We start from the raw sequence: 6,213 nt of genomic DNA on the forward strand, positions 1-6,213 counted from the left end.
TGTCCATTCATCCCTCCCCACTGATCTCCCTCCTGGCACTTATCCTCGCAAGCAGAACATGTGCTACACCTGCCCCTACACCTCCTCCCTCACTACCATTCAGGGCCCAAACAGTCCTTCCAGGTGAGGCGACATTTCACCTGTGAGTCTGTTGGGGTCATTTACTGTGTTCGGTGCTGCTGGTGTGGCTTCCTCTATATCAGTGAAACCAGACGTAGATTGGGAGACCGCTTCACCGAGCATCTACGCTCTGTCCACCAGAACAAGCAGGATCTCCCATTGTCCACCCATTTTAATTCCACTTCCCAGTCCCATTCTGATATCCATGGCCTCCTCCTCTGTCGGGATAAGGTCACACTTAGTTGGAGGAACAGCACCTTATATTCCATTTGGGTAGCCTCAACCTGATGGCATGAATTTCTCAAACTTCCGATAATGCCCCCCACTCCCTCCCTCCTTCACCACTTCCCATCCCCCTTTCCCCCTCTCACCTTATCTCCTTGCTCGCCCATCGCCTCTCTCCGGTGCTCCTCCCTCTCCCCTCCTTTTTCTTCCTTCCATGGCTTTCTGTCTCTTTCACCAATCAACTTCCCAGCTCGATATTTTATCCCTCCCCCTCCAGGTTTCACCTATCACCTGGTGGTTCTCTCTCCCCCCATATTCTGCTCCTACATCTTATGGTCTTATGGTCTTCTATCTATTGTTATTGGTGCCTTAATGTGCTTTTGAGATTTCTGAGGCAAGTTTCTGATGCACAGAGTGGGAGGTTTCTGTGAGGTGAACAGGTAATATTTCAGAGGTATTTAGGCAGGCAGGGCGAACAAAGAGGGAATGGAGGGATATGGATCCTGGGCCAGAAGATGTGTAGATTAAATTGGCATCACAATCATCAGAGACGTCGTGAGCAGAAGGACCTATACCTGCACTGCATTGTCCTTGTCATGGTGTGCGCTGACAGGTGGCTGAACCCAGGCGTGGAGGAATGACAGACTCCCATGTAGAGACAGAAACAAGAATTTATTCATTGGAATTCCAACAGAACACTGGTGGCTTGGCTGAGCAGCCCTGCGAGATCAAACACTCCCCAAGCACAAGGACCCCTCGATAAATGCTACTTGGGAGTCCATTTTAAATAATCACAGTGTGTAGAAAACCCGTGCCAGTCAAAATAAACTTGACAAAATTGAACTGAAAGTCAAGGGGCTTAACGACTCTCGATGAGACACAATAATCAAATACAGGAGCGCAGGTCCACAGATTTCATGACAGTCCTGTCCTGTGCTGCCTCTAACCCTACTGTCAGCCTGACCTGATGAAGCTCCTCCAGCATCTTGTCTGTATACATTCATAATGAAACTACTGAACTGTGGTTAAAAACCCATCAGCTCAATAATTGCCTTCATTTGACCTTCTCACTGGTGAGGCCCACATATGACTCCACACCCACTAACTTCACTGACTCCAAAATACCTTCTCAGTTTGATTAGTCATTCAGTTTAAGAGCAACTGTGGATAGCCGGTAAAGGTTCCAGCATGGCCTGAGGCTGTTCAGCCCATTGAATCCGTACTTCCCCTTGTGTGAGAGTGGTCACACACCTGCTCTGCAGATTCTTCCCATTCAGATACTCATCGAGCTCCACTTCAACCACAAAAATGAATCTCTGATCCCCACTCCCCTGGCAGTACACTTCAGACCACAACCACAACTCAATGTGTCTTACACAAAACTAAGTAACCTAGTGGGGGAGTTCAGGACCAGAGATGAGGAGATGTTGCCACAGACGCCAAGTCACTGGGTATATTTGCAATGGAGGTTGATAGGTTCCTGATTAGATAGGGCATCAAAGGCTATGGGGAGAAGTCAGGAGAATGGAGCTGAGCGTGAAAATAAATCAGCCATCATGGAATGGCAGAGCTGAATCAATGGGCTGAATGGCCTAATTGTGCTTCCCTAGGCCTGAGTCGACGTAGTAGTAGTCGCCTAATTCTGCTCATGTGCCTTAAATTCCATTTTTGCCAATTCTGTAAAGTGACTTTTGTAATAAAAGTAGATAGCTGAGCTTAGCTGAGGGCAAAACAGCTGTTTGAAAATTTCCTCTGCTCGGCTCTGCCTGGAGAGGACTTTGTGACGTTCGGCACATAGCCTGCAGAAGACGATGGAGAAGAGGTGTCAATCGAAGGGAGTTCCGACAGGCAAAGTTTCGCGTTGATTAAAGGAGATGGATCCAGGGCCTCTCGGTTCCCTCTCAATGGGTCTGGCTCCCATTTATACAACCACCGGTGTCAACACCATCTCCCGCCAGGAGGAATGGCTGAAACTTCAGCTAGTGGCAGAGTGGACAAGATCCAAGATTCATGTTTACTTATAACATGTACGTTGAATCATACAGGGAAATGCCTCGTTTGTGTTAACAACCAACACAACACTTCAGACCACAACTACAACTCAATGTGTTTAACACAAAACTAAGTAACAGAGTAGGGGAGTTCAGGACCAGAGTTGAGGAGATATCGCCACAGACACTGTGGAGGCCAAGTCACTGGGTATATCTACAGTGGAGGTTGATACGTTTCTGACTAGTCAGGGCATCAAAGGCTATGGGGGCAGCCTGCAAATGTCATCACACATTCCGGCACCCACATAGAATGTCCACAATGCTCGGCAGAACAACACTGTACACACAAGCAACAAAACAAGCCCCCACCCCCGTACCTCTCTCCCACCCATGTACGTACACAGTCCTCTAACCCTAAGACAAGCTGCCTTCTTCAGCCTCCAGCCTCCAGGGAACTCAGACCTGGACTCGGACATGCAGGCACTGGGCCTTCGACTACCCCAGTAGACTCGCAGAGATCTGAAGACGCGGAGCTCTGGCCAATGGGCTTTAAATTCCAGACCTCCCATTCAACCATTAGGCTTCATTTCTTATTATCAACCTTAGGGCCCGCTGATCCCAAACACCAGGCCTCGTACTTCAGACTCAGTGATGGCGGGACCCTGAACACTAGGCCTCGAACTCTGGTCACAGCCATCTGCAAACCCAGGGGGTCATCGATCCCTGTTTCTCCTGTCCACATGGAACTCCAACTTTGGAACCCACCAGCAACTCCCTGACCCTGGGAAATCCACCAGCCCTCATCCTTGCTGGTCTGCTGGTTGGACATCCAGCTAGACATTCTGGCCCAGCCCGCAGATGTCCCCATCTGTACTGCTGACATGGAGTGGAGACTTAAGACTCTGGCCTGTCCTTTAAATCCCCAATATCCCTGTCACTAAACCCTAACCCGAGCCTAACTCTCTTCTCTGTCCCAAAACCATCCCGTGAACCCAAAAAAAGCAGTAAAAAAACTTTTCAACTGAGCCACGACCTCAACGGAGGGTGCAAGGTGCAGCTTGGCACCATGTCAAACCCTTTGTCAGTGAGCTGACTGCCCTGAATAAGAGCGTCAAATAGATTGGGACAGCACAGTAGTGTAGTGGTTAGCACTACGTATAAAAGTATAGGTAAGCCCCCACTGCCTGTAAGGAGTTTGTACGTTCTCTCTGTGACCGCATGGGTTTCCTCCGGGTGCTCCGGTTTCCTCCCACAGTCCAAAAACGTAACGGGGCACTGACTCCATCAGGTGCCTGGCATATCACAGTTGCTGAAGAGCTGATTCTGACGGGCCTGAATGAAGTGTTAATCACCCTCCACTCAAAGACACAAACAGGCAGAGACCATTGGAGTTCTTCACCGGAAGTTATCCTGATGCAGGTCAAACACCAGTGTGTTTATAATCGACTATCAAATAACTTTACAGATCACAGGGAATATGAAGTACCTCACACCATCGTGCACAATGTCAAAAGAGAGGGATGTCAAGAATAAGAGGCTGGACACCTAGGAGTGGGCAAGTATTTGGCTGCTCCTGATGCTGGGTCAGTCAGTGAGGTAATGTCACTCCGTCGGGAGAGGAACGCGAGGGAAATCCATCTCCGGAGATAAAAGTGTTTTACTGAATGACCATGAACCAAAATCCCAGACATTCCCTCTTCTACCCCTTCCAACAGGCAGGAGAAGCCAAAGCTGGAAAGCACGTATCACCAGGGTGAAGGACAGCGTCCACATTGTGCTGTAAGAATGGCTCCCTGGTACAATAGGATGGACTCTTGACCTCACACTGTACCTCATTATGGTCTCGTACCTTCAAGCCTACTTGCATTGCACTTTCTAAGAGGCATAGCTCGAGTGGATAGCCAGAGGCTTTCACCCAGGGCAGAAATGGTTAATAGGAAGGGGTATAAACGTAAGGTGCTTGGAGGAAAGTATGGGGGGGAGGTGACAGAGGCAGATTTTACACAGACATCGGTAAACATATGGAAGGGGCTGCCAGGGTGGTAGTAGAGGCAGGTACATTAGGGAGATTTAAGAGACTCTTGGACAGGTATATGGATGATAGAACAATGGAGGACTATGTTGGAGGTAAGGGTTAGGTTGATCTTGGAGTAGGTTTAAGGGTCAGCACAACATTGTGGGCTGAAGGGCCTGTACTGTGTTGTAATGTTCTGTGCCCTATGATCTGTATTATGTTCTCTGAATGGTAAGATGTTATTGATTTCTGTTGTTCTAAGGAGAACAATAAGGAGGAGAAGATGGCGGCACGACGGCAGCTCGCGTGGCCTCTCCGGTGAATGAATGATATCTTTATCTGTCAAGTAGGGGACCGTGCACAATTCTGATTTGATGGAGACAGACGTGAGAGTACGGAGGAACATCTGGAAAACTTCTGAAATGCCGGCTTCACTGCCGCTGTTATTGTATGGTAACCGGAATCTCTGGAGCTGAAGGCCTCGAAATCTTCGGCTTTGCTTGTTTCAGCGGCTGGGGCAAGGTCGAAGGTGCTCGGCAGAGGATGGCACTCGGAAGGCTGTATTGGAGAGGCTGGTCGGAGGCTTGACGTTTTCAGAAAGATGGACTCAGTGTCGGCTGTGGTCGGCTGCTTCCAAGGCATCGGTAAGTTGGCGGTGCCTGGAGGTTTATGGCGGGGAGTTTTCTCCCTTTTGCCGCCTGCTATCAGGGACTCGGGAGTCGATTGACTTGGGGACTTTGAGACTTTTTTTTACCGTGCCCATGGTTTGTTCTTCATCAAATTATGGTATTGCTTTGCACTGCTGTAACTATATGTTAAATTATGTGGTTCTGTCAGTGTTAGTCTTTGGTTTGTCCTGTTTTCTGTAATATCACTCCGGAGAAACATTGTATCATTTCTTAATGCATGTATGCATTTCTCAATGACAATAAAAGAGGACTGAGTGTTCTCATAATCTAAATACCTCAGTGCACTGTGTAATGACATGATCTGTATGATCAGGACAAATTTTAGACAACAATATTAAACCAATTTACCAACATACCATTTCAACCCGACAGTTCCCTCCAGCGACAAGGCTCAGGTATTGTGATTGCGTACCTGTCCAGATGCCCTGTTGCCCCAACAACTCTCATAAAGCTCAACACCATACAGGGGAAAGCAATCTGCTTGATTGGAAGACCACTGGCCATCAGAAATATTCATTCCCCCTGCCTCGAGCACACAGTCTCGGCGGATTTCAGATTTATTTCTTCCATGAGAGTGACATAGTTAATTCAGAAACAAAGGTTGAGAGTGACATAGTTAATTCAGAAACAAAGGTTCTGAACTTAAAGAGGGGTAACTTTGAAGGTATGAGACGTGAATTAGCTAAGATAGACTGGCAAATGACACTTAAAGGATTGACGGTGGATATGCAATGGCAAGCATTTAAAGGTTGCATGGATGAACTACAACAATTGTTCATCCCAGTTTGGCAAAAGAATAAATCAAGGAAGGTAGTGCACCCGTGGCTGACAAGAGAAATTAGGGATAGTATCAATTCCAAAGAAGAAGCATACAAATTAGCCAGAGAAAGTGGCTCACCTGAGGACTGGGAGAAATTCAGAGTTCAGCAGAGGAGGACAAAGGGCTTAATTAGGAAGGGGAAAAAAGATTATGAGAGAAAACTGGCAGGGAACATAAAAACAGACTGTAAAAGCTTTTATAGATATGTAAAAAGGAAAAGACTGGTAAAGACAAATGTAGGTCCCCTGCAGACAGAAACAGGTGAATTGATTATGGGGAACAAGGACATGGCAGACCAATTGAATAGTTACTTTGGTTCTGTCTTCACTAAGGAGGACATAAATAATCTTCCAG

At 47.4% G+C, this 6,213-nt stretch overlaps 1 long non-coding RNA gene across 1 annotated transcript in view; it reads left to right on the forward strand.

Moving 5' to 3' along the window:
• Positions 1-5,141, forward strand: part of LOC134343665 (uncharacterized) — a 29,971-nt gene extending 24,830 nt beyond the window's left edge. The window contains exon 3 of the long non-coding RNA XR_010017310.1: positions 4,613-5,141. This is a non-coding gene — a long non-coding RNA (uncharacterized LOC134343665). The remainder of the gene's footprint in view (positions 1-4,612) is intronic.
• Positions 5,142-6,213: the final 1,072 nt, after the last annotated feature.

The sequence above is a fragment of the Mobula hypostoma genome, chromosome 3 (genome assembly GCF_963921235.1).
Source record: "Mobula hypostoma chromosome 3, sMobHyp1.1, whole genome shotgun sequence".
NCBI classification, from domain to species: domain Eukaryota; kingdom Metazoa; phylum Chordata; class Chondrichthyes; order Myliobatiformes; family Myliobatidae; genus Mobula; species Mobula hypostoma.